The sequence below is a fragment of the Bombina bombina genome, chromosome 6, assembly GCF_027579735.1.
Source record: "Bombina bombina isolate aBomBom1 chromosome 6, aBomBom1.pri, whole genome shotgun sequence".
Lineage (NCBI taxonomy): Eukaryota > Metazoa > Chordata > Amphibia > Anura > Bombinatoridae > Bombina > Bombina bombina.
Window position 1 is genome coordinate 696,035,312 of NC_069504.1, and position 24,204 is coordinate 696,059,515.

Genomic DNA, 24,204 nt, shown 5'->3' on the forward strand with positions numbered 1-24,204 from the left:
CCAGACCTGAGCTATCGAGCAGGTTTCAAAGGAACAAGATCTTCCTGTCTATAACTCAGTTTAGATTGGAATGCATAGAAAGAACTGTTTGCAGGAAAATGCAAGTGAAGTCTGTGTTGTGTGATTATTATTATTTTATTTTTTTTTTAAATTTTTTATTGAGATTCATCAAAAGGCAAACAAACATAAACATGTTGAAAGTGTTACATACAAATGGTTTCCACATATTCAACTAACAGTTGTTATATAATTTAAATAAAGTGGGGTGGAGGTATATATCAATATAAACACACATTTAATATCAGAGTCAATGCCAGGACAGCTTTGTACCTTCAACAAAACCAACCGGACCACTTTTGGGCCCCTTATACAATCTTAAACATAATCCAGGAAGGTAACTTCCGAAACTAGGGAGACCACTCATGGATCTCTATTAAAGAATCTCCATTTTCTAATTTTATAGGGTTGAGATCTATTGCGAAAACTGAAAAACTTATATAAGACCCTTGAATTGAGCTATATTGATGTAATTATATAATAATTATGGTGATAGTAATAGTAGTAGTCTTATTTTATATAATATGTAATTGTCATCATGTGTCATCATAAGATACAACCCATAGCTTTCAAATTTTATGTACACCTTGTATGCATAGAAGGCTTGCTGTTGCATATGGAACTAGAGGAGTGTCAGCTTGAATGAGGATCGCTCATTTTGGGAACTTTACTACCATCTACTTAAGATATATAGAATAGATGTCACAATAAGTGTGGCTAAGAGGACTGTGTGTCTGGACAGGAAAGCAAAAACTAGTTAGTATAGTAAGGCGCGCCGCCCCGGCCGTAGGCAGCTCTGCCAAGCCACACTAGTATCAAGTTCCACTTTACCCATCAATTCTAGCGGAACAAATAAATAATTGTGAATTATAATTAGGGCTCTCCCTAGAGACACATGTAATCAGTAAATAAGTGGCATTAGGTTAGGTAGCGCCTAATAGCTACCCCAAGAAGCAGAACAAAAGCCCCTCTGTTCTAGCCATAAGAACTAGATTGCACACGCTATAGTAGTGGATACTGAGATCTAAGTAAGTTTATGTATTAGTAATGAGTGAATTGGGTATTCTCCACTTGGCGCTGTGTGTAAGTGGGCTTTCATAGAATAGATCTCGCCATGGTTGTGCTACGTGAATAGATGAACTAAAACGTGGGCTTCACATCTGATAGTAAGTGGAGTATATAACTAGGGAACAGCTAGATGGTTAGCAAAAGGATAGGAAAGGGGCTAGAACCAAATATACATCACCGCAGGGGTAGAGACATTTTTAAGCCCAGAAACATTTGCATTAATCGGCTCAGGTACACCAGGTATTAAAATATTGTAGGACTGCATAATATAGAAGAAAACTCAGTAAGGTCTGAGCCATAAAAGTAAAATAAAAATACCTTATAGGATGGATCTGGAAGTATGTGCATTATATTAACAGCAAATGATGTTAGCTTAAAGAAATGGATTACACAAGCAATTTTTCCTTCAGGCATAAGCTGTGAACAGAGGACACAGTGAGACCACAACTCTTCCGGAGCTTGGTATATATACACATATATACTTCCACGTACATACACATATACATCCATACATACCTTCACACATGCATATACTCCCATTTATACACATATAAAGAGAGTTGCCCATATGAACTCTTATCAAATACTATAAACAAAGCAGAATAAGCATAAAAGGGTTTTAAACAGGCTTGCACATAATAGATCTCAGCATAGTTTCTCAATATGTGCACTGTGTAGGCCAATGCATTAAACTATGAGCACCAGCATGTATATATTAAAGTTAAAATCCTAAACATTTTAAGCAAAGCAGTATAAAAACAACAATGTGATGCAACTAAATTCACCATCCTGGACATATCGCACTACATAATCACAGTGGGAACATGAGGAACAACTCTAGTAGCAAAACTGTTCAAGATATGCACAGTATTAGGTTAAGGACAGAGTCCGGATCATAGGCCCACTGTCATAAGACTCTGTACTCCCTATAGAAATAAACTATTTTGGGAAAAGGGAGAAATAATAAGCTTCAACACTGTACACACTAGGGGCCTGGTTGGGGCAGCTTGTTGTTTGCTGCAAGATTGTCGCAGGGTTTTATCCTACGCCAATTCTGTGGAAAGTCTTAGACCCAAATAGAGGAAGACCTAGAAACTGCTCTAGGCCTTTACAGACAGTCTCGAGCTCAGAGGGGTCTAGGAGGGCTGTAAGGGGTCTGCGATCAGCAGTAGTAAGGATTCGAATGGTCTCCGCCCCCAAAAGAAAATGTCTTGCCTTCAGGTAAGGATCCAGGGGATTGATCGGGGCTAATCCTGTCAGAGGTCCTTTAGGCATACCTGGCACAATTCCACTAGGTACTGGTGCTATGATTGAGGAGTATGGATCCTCCACATCGGCAGTAGTCTCTGGATCAACTGCAGTAGCTTCCGCAGCATTAGAGCCTGACATAATTCCCTTATCTGCATCTGAGGTAGGTACTGTGGCTCGATCAAATGGGGAATGTGGGGCCTCCGGACTGATTGCGACAGAGCTTATGATGCGAAAGTTCCCATCAGTCAGGTTGCCCGGCTCCTGATAGTCGCGATGTCCTGCCATATCCAAACTGTTTTTATGCCCAAGCGTCTCTGCCGAGAACAATCTGAGGAGCGATCTTTCCAGACTCTCCTTATGTTCTCTCAGGGCCTGTAGTATCCGAGCCTCCCATCTGTCCAGCGCCTCCTCGATACTAGGAGGGCCGGAGCGGCGTTGTGCTGACATCTCCTGTTAGATAGAGATAAGCCTTCATATGGGTTGGATTGTGGTTGCAAAGAAACAGTCACTGTTGGACTGTGCTACCCAGCTGTTAGGCTCGGGGGGTGCCGAGAGCCGCAATGTGTCCGCCGTCCACGAAGCCTCAGCAGTCTAGTTCCAAGAATTACCGTCATAAACACACCAAGTCGGGTATCAAAAAACTTCTCAGCACGTTCTGCTGGTGAATATATCAAGGTAGTAGCTAGATGAATCGGTGTTAGAGGGATAATCGGTGGATTATCTGTATCTTATCAGGAGCCCTTGAAAATGCGACCAGTCATGGCCGCCGCCTAGACACGCCCCCCGTGTTGTGTGATTATTTTATTAGATTTATAATGCTGTTTAGCAAATGTTTTTGTTCATTTAACTTAGTTTAATATATATTCTGTGTTGTGTGATTATTTTATTAGGTTTACAATGCTGTTTAGCATTTAAAGTCTTCATTTCAAAGCTTTTAAAATAATGTATTAGGTGTTACTTATGACAATTTTGAGAGGGGCCTGGAACCTAACTCCCCCACTTCCCATTGACTTACATTATAAACTGGGTTTCAATTTACAACGGTTTTGATTTACAACCATTCCTTCTGGAACCTAACCCCGGCGTAAACTGAGGGCTACCTGTACACGTTTTTACCTCTGTGATTACCTTTTATCTATGCCTCTGCAAACTGACCCCCTTATTACAGTTCTTTTGACAGACCTGCATTTTAGACAATCAGTACTCAATCCAGGGTAACTATACGTGCATGAGCTCAATGTTTTCTATATGAAACACATTAACTAATGCCCTCTAGTGGTCAAAATGCATTCAGATTAGAGGCACTCTTCAAGGTCTAACAAATTACCATATGAACCTCCTAGGTTTAGCTTTCAACAAACAACAACAATAGAACAAAGCAAAATTGGTGATAAAAGTACATTGGAAAGTTGTTTAAAATTACATTTACGATTTAAATCATGAATCTTTTGTTTGATATGACTGTCCCTTTAAACAAGAACATATGTTAACATATACTAATACTTGGGGCTTGTTGGTATATATATATATATATATATATATATATATTTATATATATATATATACTGTATATGTGCTTGTTAAAACAAGAAAATATTTGATGTGTTAAATAAAGTGATTATTTTTAAAGCGAGATTAAAGTCTTTTATTTAAGAAATCTATTTCATTTAAAAGGGGCACCAAAAAAAATTTGCTTACATGTTTTTGACAGAGCATAACATTTTAAACAACATTCACGTTTACTCATATTCTTTGAATTGTTATACTTTGCAGAAAGGTTTATTTAGGAAAGCTCAGGGGCAGTAAAGAACAAAGCTTCGATCTGCTGATTGGTGGCTGCATATATCTACAGATTGGTATTGCCTCACCCATGTGTTCACTTAAAAAATAGTAGTGTATTGATGCTCCTTCAACACAATATACCAAAATATTGAAGCACATTTGAGAAGAGAAGATAATTGCAAACAGGGATAAATTGTATGTTCAACATAACTAAGGACAGATACATTTAGGGTTTCATGTCCCTTTAACACTTACATTTGAAATATATGCACACAGTACTATATTTAGAGAATAACAATGTGGAATCGATACATGACACGATATTGAGCATTTACATTAAGAAGAAATATCAGGACATAACATGATAAAGGTCAATGCATATTGAGAAATTAATTCAAATACAAATGCGCATGTTCAGAAATTTTCAGTGTAGAAAATTAAACATAACACATTTTATTTATTTTAATTGGGAAATATTGTGGACAAACATATGAAATAAAATGGAGTATATTCATCGCTGAACATTCATGGATTAACACTTGCTTCAAAATAGAATCAGGATCAACAACACTTCCTTCATTTGTTTCTTCCATGAAACAGACATCAATAGATATTTATTTGCTCTTTATCATCTATGTTTCAACAATGTACATGATTGACACAATCAATAATCAAAGAAAATCATGGTTTTAAACTTGTGTTCTCATTCGCAAACGTGGCAAATCCAATATTGCGGGACAACGTAATCCAAAGGAAGGATTCAACACCTCTGCATGTGATGTTTTACGACACATGGCACATCCAAGATCGCGTAAAAACGTAATCCGAACCAATAACAGATTTTAATCCTTTGTATGTGACTTTTTACACCACACGGCGCATCCAAGATCGTGTAAAAATGTAATCCGAACCAATGACGGATTTTAATCCTTTGCATGTGACGTCTTACGCCACATGGCGCCTCCGAGATCGCGTAAAAACGTAATCCGAAACCAATGACAGATTTTAATCCTTTGCATGTGACGTCTTACGCCACACGGCGCATCCGAGATTGCGTAAAAACTTAATCTGAACCAATGACGGATTTTAATCCTTTGCATGTTAATACCAAACGTATTTCTATTTTAAAAAATAGTATTTGCTATATTGTTATCTATGAAGCGTGTTTGTTTCATGTAATGCACAGCTTCACATTATGTAATGCTAGATAACATAATACGGTGATATATGAAATATAATCCATTGTTGGTAATAAATATATATTTCATTAGAATAGGAAGATTAGGAAATATTTAGGAAGCAGCAGGTTTTAACATGGAAATAATGCTCATATATACATTACGAAAATGTGTATGGTTTATACATTATATGTAACCTATAGCAATATATCGTTGGATAATGAAATATATTCAGAAATAATAAAAAGAGATTAATCATCTAAAATGTGTGCATTACACACAGTGATTTTATTTTACTACTACAATAAGATGTAAGGAAAATTGGAATATATGTGTTGCCAACATTCAGATAATAGTCTGTTTTAAATATATCGTATGTGTATATTGATGTCAAAATAAATTATAATAAAATGTTCATTAGGAATGCATATCCATAAATTAAGATTTGTGGTCAGCATCACTTAAGGATTATCAACATAAAAGATATTTTAGTAGAATGACATGACATTAATAAATAAAGAAGAAAAAGAAACATATTCATTACATTCTTTTTATTAGGATAAATATGATTAATTAATGTCATAAAACTTAATTAAATAAGATAACTTTAAAATAAAGTCAGAATGAGAAAACAGCCACTTTGGAGTCATCTGACAAGTTGACATAGTGCATCACAGTCCTTGGAGGGAGTTGACAAGGGCAAACAAAGGCAAACACAGCCCCTTTGGAGCCATCTGACAAGGTGAAATAGTGCAACAGGAACAACAATAAACACAAACTAGGCCAAATTGCAACATATTAAAAAAACAAAGAACAACATGTGGATGGAGGATTTATTAGTTCTCCCTCGGGCCATCTCCGGATCCTCCACTTATGGGGCATCAGCATCACCTTCATCGTCCTGCGCATCTCCAGCTGCGGCTTCATGCATTGCCTCTAACCGCATTATGCATTCTAGAGTCAAGCGATGAAGCCGCAGCTGGATACGCATGGTGTCATACATCCTTCCCAGCAACTGATTGTAACTCAGCATGGTTTGCTCAATCCGAGCTAGAGCCTCTAGCATTAACCATGCTGAGTCACAACCTAAACAAAAAAAAAAGATATAATTAATAATAATTACAGAGCATAATAAAAATAGAGCAAAGAGACATTGGCCTCTAGTTATGAAGCCGTCTACTTACCTGCATTCGCCGGCCCAATACGCTCGCCTAAGCTCGCCTCACATCGCCGCCGCGGACCTGAATATGCTCACCAAAGTTATCAATAAATCTGTCAAAAAGCCGCGCACCAAGTACAGGGTGATGAGCAGAGGACTGTGATAGTTATCACTCATCAATCTTGCTGCTCTTCGGCTTTTTTACAGCTTTATTGATACCCTTGTCACTAAGCACTCACACTATACTATACTGTTCTACCCCCTATACTGGTGCCCCCAGAGCCCCACGCAACTAAATAAAGTTATTAACCCCTAAACCGCCGCTCCTAGACCCCACCGCAACTATAATAAATTTATTAACCCCTAAACCGCCGCTCCCAGACCCCGCCGCCACCTACATTATACCTATTAACCCCTAATCTGACGCTCCCTATACCGCTGCCACCTACATATACTTATTAACCCCTATCCTGCCGATCCCGGACCCCGCTGCAACTAAATAAATTGTTTAACCCCCTAAACCGCCGCTCCCGGACCCCGCCGCAACTATAATAAATATGTTAACCCCTAAACCGCCGCTCCCGGACCCCGCCGCCACCTACATAATACCTATTAACCCCTATCCTGCCCCCCCTATACCGCCACCACCTATAATAAATTTATTAACCCCTATCCTGCCCCCCCTACACCGCCGCCACTATAATAAAATTATTAACCCCTAAACCTAAGTCTAACACTAACCCTAACACCCCCCTAACTTAAATATTAATTAAATAAATCTAAATAATATTACTCTTATTAACTAAATTAATCCTATTTAAAACTAAATACTTACCTATAAAATAAACCCTAATATAGCTACAATATAACTAATAGTTACATTGTAGCTATTTTAGGATTTATTTTTATTTTACAGGCAACTTTGTATTTATTTTAACTAGGTACAATAGTTATTAAATAGTTATTAACTATTTAATAACTACCTAGCTAAAAGAAATACAAAATGACCTGTAAAATAAATCCTAACCTAAGTTACAATTAAACCTAACACTACACTATCATTAAATTAATTTAATAAATTAGCTACAAATACCTACAATTAAATACAATTAAACTAAACTAAATTACAAAAACAAACAAACACTAAATTACAGAAAATAAAAAAATATTACAAGAATTTTAAACTAATTACACCTAATCTAAGCCCCCTAATAAAATAAAAAAAAAACAAAATAATAAAAGTCCCTACCCTATTCTACATTACAAAGTAATCAGCTCTTTTACCAGACCTTAAAAGGGCTTTTTGCGGGGCATTGCCCCAAAGTAATCAGCTCTTTTACCTGTAAAAAAAAATACAACCCCCCCAACATTAAAACCCACCACCCACATACCCCTACTGTAACCCACCCAAACCCCCCTTAAAAAACCTAACACTAACCCCCTGAAGATCTCCCTACCTTGAGTCATCTTCACCCAGCCGGGCTGAAGTTTTCATCTGATGGGGCAGAAGAGGACATCCAGACCGGCAGAAGTCTTCATCCTATCCGGGCAGAAGAGGACATCCGGACCGGCAGACATCTTCATCCAAACGGCATCTTCTATCTTCATCCATCTGACGAGGAGCGGCTCCATCTTCAAGACCTCCGGCACGGAGCATCCTTCCTGGCCGACGGACTAACGACGAATGACGGTTCCTTTAAATGACGTCATCCAAGATGGTGTCCCTCGAATTCTGATTGGCTGATAGGATTCTATCAGCCAATCGGAATTAAGGTAGGAAAAATCTGATTGGCTGATTGAATCAGCCAATCAGATTGAAGTTCAATCCGATTGGCTGATTGGATAGGGAGAGCGGTGAAGGAGGACAGGGAGAGGGGTCAGGATGGGAAGGGTCGGGAGAGGGGTCACGACAGGAAGGGCCGGAAGAGGGGTCAGGACGGGGCAGGAGGCTGATACCCAGAAGTGGAAGTTCCATCTGAAATATATAATACAATTTTATAAATACATATATTATATGAAAATATATTATTATCTTGAGAGAAATCAATATTCACCATCATTTAAAATCTGTTTTGTTGTTCTCATAAAATATTTATACAAAGTCACAATAATGACTATGTTTAAAGGTATTGATTGATTTGAATCAAGTATAATTAATAATCATATTTAATTGATCCTTGAAACTTTGATTGGTCACTGGTATTTTTCATGGAACGTTTGATCAATACATTAAAAACCATTTTTTTAAAAGTCAACATTATGTGCTAATCTTTAGGATTTTATAATATATTTCTCTTTTTGATAATATATCAGTACGCATGTATGCTTTTGAGATTTAAACGCCATAGAGTTCTTTTAAACACATGCCCGTGGATTGACTTCGGAGACTCCAACAATTGGATAATGTGGGAGTGTGTAATATGATCAAATCTAAATGACCACTCCACATAACCTTTGAAACAAGGTAATCACTGATTAACATATAGATTAAGATGATTATTTTAAGCTTGATGGTTCAATCAATTACTATTCAGAATCTATACACAGTAGATACTACCATTCATATTAAATATTAAGAATATAATGGTATCTATCTGACATTACTTTTACAGAGTATGTTTTGTGAATATCTCTTTTACATTAGGATTAAATGTATGTCATCCCAATATTAATAGACACGTTCAGAATTGCATTTTCTAGGTTAGAGGAATATTAATGTTTGTTTGAGTGAAATGGACACACACATAAATCATTAGCAAATCCCTTTACATATCATACATCATGAAATTAAATCAATGAATTTCAACACTATTATGTTTTAGGTATACTTAGAAGTGGCTGAGAAGCTCAGAACAGTGATGAAATAATTAGATGATCTGCATTTAGGCACTCAGATGAATAGCAATGACTGTCCAATCATAAGATGATTATTGGGGGTTTGGATGTAATATGAATGTGGCATCATGATGTCATTCATTACAATTCATACATAAATAGAAAAAATAAATAAAAACATATGTTCATGCTGCATGATATAGAAAGGGGGGCAGTAGTGTATTGAAAAAAATAAGTAAATAATATATTTTAAAGGGACAAAGCTGTAGACTTTTTTTTCTTCAAGAGTATGATTTGTAAACAATAAGATACATGTTATATATATTTGACATGCCATCAGACTCCGAGGGAGCCACTTCCTCCTCCATCACACATGTAACATCAATCTCTGTAAAACGTAATATGTTGTGTACACGTTAAAATCAAATATTACAACATGTGTTACTGGGGCTCAAGGACACACATCAATGTTGCATTAAAGATATACTGAACCAAAGTTAGGAATATCATAATTTTGATGGAGCATGCAAATGAAATAAAATTTATAATTATCGATGATTAATAATTAAATGTGATTGTCTGTATTTTGAAAATCAGGAAAAAGCATAGTACATGGAACATTTAATAGTTCTCATGTGTGTATCGCTTGATGATTGTTGTCTACATTTATACAAAATATCAACATGTGCTAGCCATGTTCTGAAGCACAAAGGTGTCGACTAAGAAGCTTTGAGATCTTAATATTCAAATAACAAAAAATATAACTAAATATAATAGAGCAACACATTATACGTTTTATTTAAATGGAATGCTTCATCATAATCATGATCAGAATATTTTGGAAAAAGACACCTTTAATGACATATGAATGACTCAATGGATCTACCAGAAGCCTGCAAAGGCAGGTCTGTGTCACTGCTGGATCCCTCCAAGTCTGTCACAATAATTAGATCTATTAATGATAAAAATAAATATTATGTAACACAATTTTTACATCAACTTTAAATATACATATTTTGTATTACAAAATAACATTATTCTAAACAACTATTCAAAATAATATATTTTGAAATGTGAAGACTAGACCACTAATATGAAAAATACATTCATTAGTTCATCAAGGTGAGTGGAAAGAATATTATGTATTTCACATATGTCCGATTTCTTAAAATATTAGACAGCAAATTCTCATCATATTAATCTATGGCATATCTAAAATTAACTATTGGTCCCTCTTTGTAAAAGAATCAGACTGACAACACTTTGAATAACAACTGGTGACAACTAGAGCATAATACATATAACACATATATACATTTGTGCAATGTACAGTAATCTGGTTTATGACACAACACATATTGATGACAATGCAAGACATAAGATATATTTTAAACTATGTCATCATGGTGCCGTTAGAATTTGCTTATATATATATATATATATATATATATATATATATATATATATATATATATATATATATATATATATATATAGGTAGTCCAAGAGTGAAAGATGTGATTTCAATCACAGTATTGTTTCATAAAAACAGTGTAATGATTAATAAAGATATTGTTTATCTATAAATAAATTCCATACAAATATTTGTTAATGTCACTCTAAAGGAAATGTCTATTCTATATGTTAATGTAATGAATTGGAGAGAGCATGCAATTTCAAAAAATATATATATTATTTCCTCCTATCATCATGAATATTTAATTATCCCTCTCTCTTAAAGGGACACTAAACACAAACAGAGCATGCAATTTTAAACAACTTTCTAATTTACTCCTATTATTAATTTGTCTTCGTTCTCTTGCTATCTTTATTTTAAAAGCAGGAATGTGATGCATAGGAGCCGGCCCATTTTTGGTTGTGAACTTGGGTTATGCTTACTTATTGGTGGGTAAATGTCAGCCTCCAATAAGCACATGCTATCCATGGTGCTGAACCTAAAATGTGCTGGCTGCTAAGATTTACATTCCCGATTTTAAAATAAAGATAGTAAGAGAATGAAGAAAAATTGATAATAGGAGTAAATTAGAAAGTTGCTTAAAATTTCATGCTCTCTCTGAATCATGAAAGAAAAAATGTTGGTTCAGTGTCCCTTTAATGATAACAAGAACATTTCAAAGCATATGAGATGTATATTTATATATTCTGCACACACAAAAAATGTGTTAGTGTTGTCTAAATGTAGCCAACAACTGTCAAGCACTACCCTGGTAAAGAATACAAAATGGGCAAGACCCTAATATTACATTCAAAGAAAGACAGCAAGAATCAGAGGCATATCTTCGAATACTAATAAATTGTGATTTGGATTACAATGGAATTTGATGTCTGAATCTTGATTCTTCTCTTTAAATACACTTGAAATCGAATTAAAGGATCCATGTTAATATAGATCAATGTGAATGGAATAAGCAATGTTATGTCCAAATATGCAAGCCAAAAGTAAAGTATAATGAGACATACCAGACTAGGACAAACCCGAGCTTGAGGGTCCAGCACCAACATTCATTTCTGTAAAATATTAAATCAGGATTGGCTATCCTTAATACAACTCAGAACTTTGACACGAACAATCATACTATCGGCTAGATTACAAGTTTTTGTCAGTAATCGTGTGCGGTGCTAACGCTTCTTTTTTTCTCACCGCTCACTTAAAACAGAGCTGGTATTATGAGTTTTCTGCAACCCGAGCAAAATTTAGCTCCACATCTCACCTCAATACCAGCGCTGCTTACAGTAGCGGTGAGCTGGCTAAACGTGCTTGTGCACAATTTCCCCATAGGAAACAATGGGGCTGAGCCGGCTGAAAAAAAACCTAACACCTGCAAAAAAGCAGCGTTCAGCTCGTAACGCAGCCCCAGAAAAAATATGTCTACACCTAACACCCTAACATGAACCCAAGTCTAAACACCCCTAATCTTACACTTATTAACCCCTAATCTGCCGCCCCCGACATCGCCGCCACCTGCATTATATTATTAACCCCTAATCTGCCACTCTGGACACCGCCGCCACCTACATTATACTTATGAACCCCTAATCTGCTGCCCCCAACATCGCCAACACCTACATTATATTTATTAACCCCTAATCTGCCGCCCCCAACATCGCCACAACCTAACTACAATTATTAATCCCTAATCTGCCGCCCCAATGTTGCCGCCACTATAATAAAGTTATTAACCCCTAAACCTAAGTCTAACCCTAACCCTAACACCCCCTAATTTAAATATAATTTAAAATAATCTAAATAAAATTACTACAATTAAATAAATGATTCCTATTTAAAATGTACCTGTTAAATAAACCCTAAGCTAGCTACAATATGACTAATAGTTACATTGTAGCTATCTCAGGGTTTATGTTTATTTTACAGGCAACTTTGTATTTATTTTAACTAGGTAGAATAGTTACTAAATAGTTATTAACTATTTAATAACTACCTAGCTAAAATAAATACAAAAGTACCTGTAAAATAAAACCTAACTTAAGTTACAATTACACCTAACACTACACTATAAATAAATTAATTAACTAAATTAAATTAAACTAATTACAATAAAATAAAATAAACTAAAGTACAAAAAACCCCCACTAAATTACAAAAAAAAAATAATTACAATTTTTTTAAACTAATTACACCGTATCTAATCCCTCTAATAAAATAAAAAAGCCCCCCAAAATAATAAAAAGCCCTACTCTATACTAAATTACAAATAGCCCTTAAAAGGGCTTTTTGCGGGGCATTGCCCCAAAGTAATCAGCTCTTTTATCTGTAAAAAAAGTACAATACCCCCCAACATTACAACCCACCACCCGCACACCCAGCCCTACTCTAAAACCCACCCAATCCCCCCTTAATAAAACCTAACACTAACCCCTTGAAGATCACCCTACCTTGAGACGTCTTCACCCAGCCGGGCCGAAGTCCTCCAAGAAGCCGGGCAGAAGTGGTCCTCCAGACGGGCAGAAGTCTTCATCCGATTCAGGCAGAAGAGGTCCTCCAGAGAGGCTGAAGTCTTCATCCAGGCGGCATCTTCTATCTTCATCCATCTGGAGCGGAGCGTGTCCTTCTTCAATCCAGCCGACGCGGAGCATCCTCTTCCAACAAAGTCCAACCGAAGAATGAAGGTTCCTTTAAATGACGTCATCCAAGATGGCGTCCCTTCAATTCCGATTGGCTGATAGAATTCTATCAGCCAATCGGAATTAAGGTAGGAAAAACCTATTTGCTGATGCAATCAGCAAATAGAATTGAAGTTCAATCCTATTGGCTGATCCAATCAGCCAATAGGATTGAGATCGCATTCTATTGGCTGTTCAGCCAATAGGATTTTTCCTACCTTAATTCCGATTGGCTGATAGAATTCTATCAGCCAATCGGAATTGAAGGGACGCCATCTTGGATGACGTTATTTAAAGGAACCTTCATTCTTCGGGTGGACTTCGTTGGAAGAGGATGCTCCGCGTTGGCTGGATTGAAGATGGACCCGCTCCGCTCCGGATGGATGAAGATAGAAGATGCCGCCTGGATAAAGACTTCTGCCCCTCTGGAGGACCTCTTCTGCCCGGATCGGATGAAGACTTCTGCCCGTCTGGAGGACCACTTCTGCCCGGCTTCTTGGAGGACTTCGGCCCAGCTGGGTGAAGACGTCTCAAGGTAGGGTCTCAAGGTAGGGTGATCTTCAAGAGGTTAGTGTTAGGTTTTATTAAGGGGGGATTGGGTGGTTTTTAGAGTAGGGTTGGGTGTGTGGGTGGTGGGTTGTAATGTTGGGGGGGTATTGTACTTTTTTTTTACAGGTAAAAAAGCTGATTACTTTGGGGCAATGCCCCGCAAAAAGCCCTTTTAAGGGCTATTTGTAATTTAGTATAGGGTAGGGCTTTTAATTATTTTGGGGGGGGGGGGGGGGTTATTTTATTAAGGGGATTAGATTAGGTGTAATTAGTTTAAAAAAATTGTAATTATTTTTTTGTTGTAATTTTGGGTTGTTTTTTTTTGTACTTTAGTTTATTTTATTTTATTGTAATTAGTTCAATTGAATTTAGTTAATTAATTTATTTATAGTGTAGTGTTAGGTGTAATTGTAACTTAGGTTAGGTTTTATTTTACAGGTACTTTTGTATTTATTTTAGCTAGGTAGTTATTAAATAGTTAATAACTATTTAGTAACTATTCTACCTAGTTAAAATAAATACAAAGTTGCTTGTAAAATAAAAATAAACCCTAAGATGGCTACAATGTAACTATTAGTTATATTGTAGCTAGCCTAGGGTTTATTTAACATGTAAGTATTTAGTTTTAAATAAGAATAATTTATTTAATTGTAGTAATTTATTTTGTTTTATTTAAATTAGATTTAAGTTAGGGGGGTTAGGTTTAGGTTTAGGGGTTAATACATTTAATATAGTGTCAGCGACGTTGGGGGCGGCAGATTAGGGGTTAATAAATGTAGATAGGTGTCGGCGATGTTAGGGACGGCAGATTAGGGGTTAATAAAATTTAACTAGTGTTTGCGAGGCGGGATTGCGGCGGTTTAGGGGTTAATATAATTATTAAAGTGGCGGCGATGTCTGGTCGGCAGATTAGGGGTTAAAATTTTTATTTTAGTGTTTGTGATGTGGGGGGGGCCTCAGTTTAGGGGTTAATAGGTAGATTATGGGTGTTAGTGTACTTTTTAGCACTTTAGTTAAGAGTTTTATGTTACGGCATTAGCCCATAAAACTCTTAACTACTGACTTTTAAATGCGGTAGGAGTCTTGACAGGAGAGGCTGTACCGCTCACTTTTTCCAGCAATCGTAATACCGGCGTTATGAAAATTCCATTTAAAAGTTAGGATACGCAATTGACGTAAGGGGATTTGCGGTATGCTAAAATCGCGGAAAAAAAATGAGCGGTACACCTGTACCTGCCAGAGTCGTAATACCAGTGGGCGTTAAAAAGCAGCGTTGGGACCTCTCAACGCTGCTTTTTAAGGCTAACGCAAGACTCGTAATCTAGCCGATTGTTTTTCAAATTGACAAAGTTAAACATTATAATTCTTCACGTGAGTTTGTGGTTTTCAAAAATGTATCTATACATAAAGAGATCTTTTTCTTTTTTTCTTCAAACGTTTATGTTGTTGACTGTCCCTATAAGTCATTTTATGTCTTCTTGTCATCAATTGTTAGACATTGAGTGGACATTTTTTCTTTTTATATTGCTAGTATAGATTTTGGAATTTGTAAGATTGAAAACCAGGATACTGTATTCTTCACATTTATATTAATTAATGTATACATTTGACAAACATGTCTAAAGTAATGCCACTGTTACAGCAAACCTATGTTCACGTCTCTGCGCAATTATTTCTTCCATGAGCATTGCGCAATAATTAAAAGCGTAATTGCGCATCCGTGATTAAGAATTGATTTGGATCTAGTAGTGTGATGAGTATAATTTGTAAATCTTTAGAATATATTTACAATTGTGTGTATCACGATATTCCAATAGGATTATTGTAAAGATTGAATGATAAAAAATAATATTTAAAACTTTTGTATGAATCATTATTTAATGTATGAAATGGAGGAGGATAGGGATTTCACGGATGCGCAATTCCATTTTAGCTCTGTGACGCATATTCAGGATAGCGCAAAAACAAGCATTATTCCTATTTAATGTGTGACGAATCTAAATTCCGATGTCTACCATCATATGTAACGTCTGTTGGGTGATCTATATAGGTTTAATATATGACTATATACACATTGCTTAAATATATACTCAAATATTAATATATTATATGAAGTCTGATATTTACCTGGTTCAGCCTCTGTAGTGCCTTCTCCCAGGTCACCGATTGGAGCTGCACTGGCCTCCAGGTCGGGAGTTTCAGAGCCAGCAGCTAGTGGGGACTGTGAAGGGGCAGAGGAGCATGCGGAAGCAAATCTGCGGGGGAAACGGAGATTGAGGAGGGTGCATAAAGTCTCCTCATAAGGCTGTAGGAAAAGTTTCTGTGGAGGTGGATCCGGATTTCCACCTCTCCGACTGGCTTTTACCCACTTCCTCATGAGGCAGACTTTATTTGGATGCCGCAACCTCATATCCCCGAATCGCTGCATGATTTGATCCGAGGTCCTCTGGATGTCTTTCACCAAATTCACAGAAATGGTTATAGACACCCAGAGGGCCTTCCTAATCGACGGCTTTGTTGACCTCTTCTAAGTCCCAAACAGCTGTGGATAAAACTCCTCTACTGCGTGGACCAGTGCAGTACTTTCCGCCCGTGTGAACCTGTGAGACATCATGCCTGCCATGTTTTTTTTTTAAATAATTAATATATATATATATATACACACACCAGCAGGTATTAGAGAACTGACAAAAATGGCAACGTGTAAAGGACTTTTATATGGGGAAGTAAACATGTGCTATACCATGGGACATGGTATCTGTACATCTGATTGGATAAAATACTGTAATTTTGCAAGCATGTCTGTGAGGCCATACTGACTCAAGTTATGTTTGTGTGATGAACTCTGATTGGCCATTACTTAATGTTTCATGGATTCATATCTTTGTAACTTCCATACACATACTTCATGGGGGTTCTGTTACTACATTTGGAATGTAGAACAAATTAGAATTTATGAGACTGGTATGCATATATATGTGAGGCATATATAATATACGTAATCGTTAAATATTAATATATTTTGTGGACATTTGAACTAGATTCTATTTTTAATCACAATAGTAAATATAATCCAGTCACATTAGTAAATGTTTATGACACATTTCGATGTTTTATATTGATCAAGTTATTTAATAAAGCTTTTAAAATATTTGAGATTCCAAAAAGTAAACATTGTATGTATTTATTGTTTATTAGATAAATATTGTGACTCATTGTGAAATATTGACAGTGCTCTATTAAATGTATTTACAATCCTAACAATGCACATCGATTGTGTGCTAGTGCGTGAAATTATATTCAACTTTACATAGATGCGAACCTCGTGTTGAAAGATATGTTTACCACGCTATATTTCCAAGATGGTGAAATGCATAATTTGTATTTATAATGGACGTTACTTTGAGAGAAATAAAGCGATTTTTTATATGAAAATTCAACGTTTCTGTTACTTAATTCTAAAAATCAAATAGAGCATGCATTTGTCTGAAATGCTCACATATAATTTTATTTTTCACGGTGTCTTTATTGTTAATGAGCAGATATGCAATAGTGTGAAGTATCTAAAGACATCTGGCTAACCATTGCAACTAGATATCTCCCAGTAATGCTTTGCTACTCATAAGCCTATGCATATAGTTTGTGCAAACTTAGGATAACATGAGAATGAACCATATGTGATTATTAAAGTACATTTTTATTTAAGATTCAAATGTGCTCTGTCTAAATCATGGAAGATTAACTTATGGTTGCATTTCCCTTTCACTACAAATGAAATAGCCATCACAAGCTATTAACTAAAACTAAATAGTTGACATAATAGCCAATATTCTAATAGTAAATGTTCAATTAGAATTTTTCTAAATAAATATGCAGTCATATCTAAATTTGATAATATATTTAAATCGATGAGTGTATACCCCGTGAAAGGTTATATACATTTAAGTGGACAATAAACCATAAATATATATTTACTTTACAGGGACATGTAACCCAATATTTCTCTTTCATGATTCTGATAGTGAATACAATTTTTAAAAAATTTCCAATTTACTTCTATTATTTAATTTGCTTCCTTCTCTTGTTATCCTTTAATGAAAGGTTTATCTAAGCAAACTCAGGAGCAACAGAGAACTAAGGTTCTAGCTGTTGTTTGTTGGTTACATATATATCGATTGTGATTGGCTCACCCATGTGTTCATTTAGAAACCATTAGTGCATTGCTGCTCCTTCAAAATATTATACCAAGAGAATGAAACTGATTAGATAGTAGAAGTAAATTCGAAAGTTGTTTAAAATTGTATCCTCTATCTGAATCATGAATGAAAATATTTGGGTTTAATATCCCTTTAATACACATTCTACATTTTGACATACTCGATCCGGTTATATGAATATACATTTGACATGTGTGAGGACGTTGTATGTAAAGTGTCCACTTATCTCCCTCCTTTGATGGAGCTTTTTAATGAGTCAGTGCAAACTCTTAAAGGGACAGTATACTCTAATATTTGGAACACTTAATGTGTTTACAATTCCTTATTATTTTACTAGCAGCAGAGTATAATATATGAAATTAAATATTTCCTGTTTGTCTATGAATTATTATTTTGAAGACACAACAAAATATATTTTTCTTAGCTTGGATAGATAATCTGATCTCCTAACTTTATCCCATTGTTTACAAATACATACTTCTTATATCTGCAAAACAATCAACAAAAAACATTTTTACTTTGTATTACCTTATATATTGTATGCCCCACTGGGAGTGAAATATCTTATAATGGATGTGTTTACACAGCTTTGCCTTAAGGCCAAAAACATTATGAATAGGTGGCGATACCATAGGAGAAATATACTATTTTAAAATAAAAATGAAGGGTAACTAGAAATACTTGTAAACTATTTTATAAACTCCAGCAGGTAAAGAGGATAACTGTGAAAAATTATATGTTGAAATATCTATGAGTTAACTGTCCCTTCAAATGACTCCACTAGAGTGAAAAGTCATTAATATGGCATACAATAACTAGCTCTGACTAAATGTGAAAATAAACTTAGCTATCATGTTTTCTTTAAAGATCATTTAATCTACCAATGTTATTTTGCAAATAATGATAACATAATAAGCTATATTTATTGTTCGAATATGTTAAACTTTATAAAAATAGAATATTAGAATGTGACTATATAAATTAAACTACACTATCACTTTAAGCTAACAAGTTCACCCTACACATTTCTTAAAAGTGACATGACCAAGACTTTATACTACATAGCCTCGTCATTAACATTTTATGATTTGTACATCTCTAAATCACACAACCAAAAATTAGATGGCTGTATCTAACTCCATCTTCACTTTTGTAAGATAAAAAACTTTAACACTCATTATCTGCTTGAGCTATGTTGATAGTTAAATAAAAGTGAAACTGTATTATATTTACTATCAGGCATGTGCTTGTAAAATAGATACTTTAACAAACAGTCACGGGACTCATATTTTGTTTACATGTCCTAATATTAGAAGGAAGAATTTCTTATTATCTTGGATAGAGAATATATATATATATATATATATATATATATATGTGTGTGTGTGTGAAAGATATATTTAAATAAATAAAATACATTTATATAGTATGTAACCTGGATGTATGGTCTTTAACCCCTTAATGACAACTGACATACCAGGTACGTCATGCATTAACAAGCAGTTAATGACAATAGACGTACCTGGTACGTCAGTTGTCTAACAGAGTGCTGGCAGCGATTGAGATCGCTTCCAGCAGCTCTGAGGGTATTGCAGTGATGCCTCGATATGGAGGCATCCTGCAATGCCCCTTTACAAGCCTCCGATGCAGAGAGAGCCACTCTTTGGCCCTCTCTACACCGGAGCATCGTTGGTGGATGGGAGCAAAGCAGAGAGGCGGGTGGGCGGTCTGCAATGGGCCTGTGATCATGTGAAGGGGGGCGGGATCGGAGGCGGGAGTGTCAGGGGGCGCGCATGGATGCGTGCACGGGGCGGGGGGGGCGGCCGGCGCATGTACGGGGTGGGAGCGGGTGGGAACAGCTACACTATAGAAAAATTGAATAACAAATTGTGAGAAAATTGGGGATTTTCATTTATAAAACAATCGAAGGGTTCTGGGAGGGGGGGGAAAGCTACACTACAGGAAAGGGCAAACAAATAACTAAAGCATATTTTTTTTACTAAACTGGGTACAATTGTGGGGTGGGGGAGGGAAGAGAGCTGTTTGGGAGGGATCAGGGGGTCTGATTTTTCAGGTGGGAGGCTGATCTCTACACTAAAGCTAAAATTAACCCTGCAAACTCCCTACAAGCTACCTAATTAACCCCTTTACTGCTAGCCATAATACACGTGTGATGCACAGTGGCATTTAGAGGCCTTCTAATTATCAAAAAGCAACGCCAAAGCCATATAAGTCTGCTATTTCTGAACAAAGGGGATCCCAGAGAAGCATTTACAATCATTTGTGCCATAATTGCACAAGCTGTTTGTAAATAATTTCAGTGAGAAACCTAAAGTTTTTGAAAAAGGAAACAATTTTTCTTTTTATTTGATCGCATTTGGCGGTGAAATGGTGGCATGAAATATACCAAAATGGGACTAGATCAATACTTTGGGTTGTTTACTACACTACACTAAAGCTAAAATTACCCCAAAAAGCTCCATACATGCTCCCTAATTAACCCCTTCACTGCTGGGCATAATACACGTATGTGCACAGTGGCATTTAGCGGCCTTCTAATTACCAAAAAGCAATGCCAAAGCCACATATGTCTGCTATTTCTGAACAGAGGGGATCCCAGAGAAGCATTTACAACCATTTATGCCATAATTGCACAAGCTGTTTGTAAATAATTTCAGTGAGAAACCGAAAGTTTGTGAAAAAAATTGTGAAAAAGTGAACGATTTTTTGTATTTGATCGCATTTGGCGGTGAAATGGTGGCATGAAATATACCAAAATGGGCCTAGATCAATACTTTGGGATGTCTTCTAAAAAAAATATATACATGTCAAGGCATATTCAGGGATTTCTGAAAGATATCAGTGTCCCAATGTAACTAGGGCTAATTTTGAAAAAAAGTGGTTTGGAAATAGCAAAGTGTTACTTGTATTTATGGCCCTATAACTTGCAAAAAAAAAACAAAGAACATGTAAACATTGGGTATTTCTAAACTCATGACAAAATTTAGAAACTATTTAGCATGGGTGTTTTTTGGTGGTTGCAGATGTGTAACAGATTTTGGGGCTAAAAGTTAGAAAAAGTGTTTTTTTTTTCATTTTTTCCTCATATTTTATATTTTTTTTATAGTAAATTATAAGATATGATGAAAATAATGATATCTTTAGAAAGTCTATTTAATGGCGAAAAAATGGTATATAATATGTGTGGGTAAAGTAAATGAGTAAGAGGAAAATTACAGCTAAACACAAACACCGCAAAAATGTAAAAATAGCCTGTGTCCCAAACGGACAGAAAATGGAAAAGTACTGTTGTCATTAAGGGGTTAAAAGTCGATTCTATAGAAAATAGCAGTTTATCTTCATTATGTGTCATATTCATCACTTTCCAAATAGAGGATAGTGAAATAACATCTAAAAGAAAAGAGTAAACATAAATGTTTCCCATAGGATGTATCCTGCATCCCCAGTTTTGTTCCATAGAATTTTGTACACTTACCATGTAAACATGTCTTTGTATGTTTTTCGAAGTCAGCACAGTTGAAAGACAATGCCACAGACAGGATCACATAGGTATTCTTCACCTTCAGTCTGGTATTCTTCACCTTCAGTCTGTAGATGAAGTCAATCTCCCTAATGGAAAATAGAGTGTAAATCAAATGTCTAATAAAATGGTACATAGTTCTGCATCCCTCCCCTACCTACCTATTTCCTAAAATATTTACAGCAACAGCTTACTAAGCGTATGTAGCCTCTTGTGTTCTGTTCTAACAATACATTGTGATGCTGACTCACATACATTGTCCATACTTAACCTCTGATGTATGACTTTGTCAATTCTAATGTGCTTCAGAGTATCCCTTTATCTGCTATCTGCGGCATTTATCCCTTTCAGAATATCTAAAATCGAATAATGTCTAAACTAAATACTAAATGTAAACTAATTGTATGCCATATGATGGATCATTGTGCAAAATCCCCCCCCCCAGTCTCGGTCCATACATTGTGTCTACTTACCATCTGATGTTGTCTTTAAAATCAGGTGGAAAAGTCATTACAGGAGCCAATGCCAGAATCATATGATGTACAAATTACATATGATGATAAAATATATTTTAGATTTTTCTATAATCATTTATTGAACAATCCTAACATGTTCGCACAATTCTACTTTCATTTTACTCAAAGTCTCACATATTCGCAATGCTCCTATATATAGTATAATACTTACTGTCTGAACTGGCGGTTGATTATGTTGACTCTGACATTGACCCCCTTGTCCCGGAACTGGCTTGCCCTCCTCCAATTGGAGGAGGTCTTGGGGCGCCGCCTGCAGCATCCCAGCCCACTGAGCAATGTTAAGCAGGACACTGCAGGCTATAACGATCTTCGCCACCTTCCCAGGGCTGTATTGAAGAGCTCCTCCAGACCTGTCCAGGCATCGTAACTGCATTTTGAGGAGCCCAAACATCCGCTCCACTACAGCCCTGGTCTGCTTGTGCGTCCAATTATAGCGCACCTGGGCGTCGTCAGCTGGGTTACGCAACGGCGTAATGAGCCAAGGCTGGCTTATGTAACCGGAATCACCTATAAATAATGAACATGAAAAAATGTCAATATTACAAATATCTTACAAATTATGATATGAAGATACGATACAATGCATTTTTGTATATGAAAATCACAGAAACTAGACATTTGCTGAAAGAGACAAATAAATGGTTAAATCACATCCAATAGCTGCACATTTAAGCTAGGACCTGCTACATATATGTTTGGAGCTAAAACTAGGCATTTGCTGAAAGAGACAAATAAATGGTTAAAGTGCATCCTATAGCTGCACATTTAAGCTAGGACCTGCTACATTTCTGTTTGGAGCTAAAAACTAGACCTTTGCTGAAAGAGACAAATAAATAGTTAAATCGCATCCTATAGCTGCACATTTAAGCTAGGACCTGCTACATATCTGTTTGGAGCTAAAACTAGACATTTGCGGAAAGAGACAAATAAATGGTTAAAGCGCATCCTATTGCTGCACATTTTGCTCATTACACAAACACAACTGTTAGCGAAAATTACAGTGGCAATTGTCTAACTACTTAACCATGCTAAAGCACAAGTACTCACCAATGAGCCACCCATGGGGAAACTGTCTGTCCTCAAACTGCCTCCACAGTGATGACTGCCTGAGGATGCGGGCATCATGACTCGCCCCCCCGAAATTCGCACACACCTGCATAATCCGCATTCGTGCATCGCAAACAAACTGCACGTTCAGACTATGAAAATGTTTGTGATTTTGGTAGGGGATCTCTTCTGCTGGAGCACACAGCGCCTCTTCTGCCGGAGCATGCAGCGCATTGTGGGTGCAATCTATTGCTCCCAAGACATTGGGCATTTGAACTATTGCATAGAATTCACTCTTGAGTCTCCTCCAATCGTCCTCATTTTGAGGGAATCCTATGTAAAGCTTACAAACTCGTACCATGGCGTCCAGAAACTTGTCAAAAACCACAGAGAAGGTACCCTGAGACAACCCATGCATGTACCCCTCTGAGGATTGAAAATTTCCAGAGGCCAGGCCGTGTAAGCAGCATAGCATCTTGGTCATGCCAGGGATTGCAGTCCGCATACATTTACGTGGCTCCAGATGAGGTTTAAGTACTTTGTAAAGGCCCATGAGTTGCTCGCGATTGAGCCTATACTTGTCTTAAACCTTGAAGTCGCTTATGTTCTCAAAGGTGGGCCTCACCCTTTAAACACAAGGACCTCTGATCAGATGTTCCGCACGCCTCTCTTAGAGACGCAGAGCCCGCCTGATTCTGTTGTACAAAACTTGTCCAACAGCACCTACACAAGCTAACTGCGGATCATCCATATTTGCCAAGCCAAACAGCACAAAACCAAAAAGCAGAGCAAATGCATAAGGAGTAACAAGGTATGCAAAAACACAAAAGCGATTTGATAC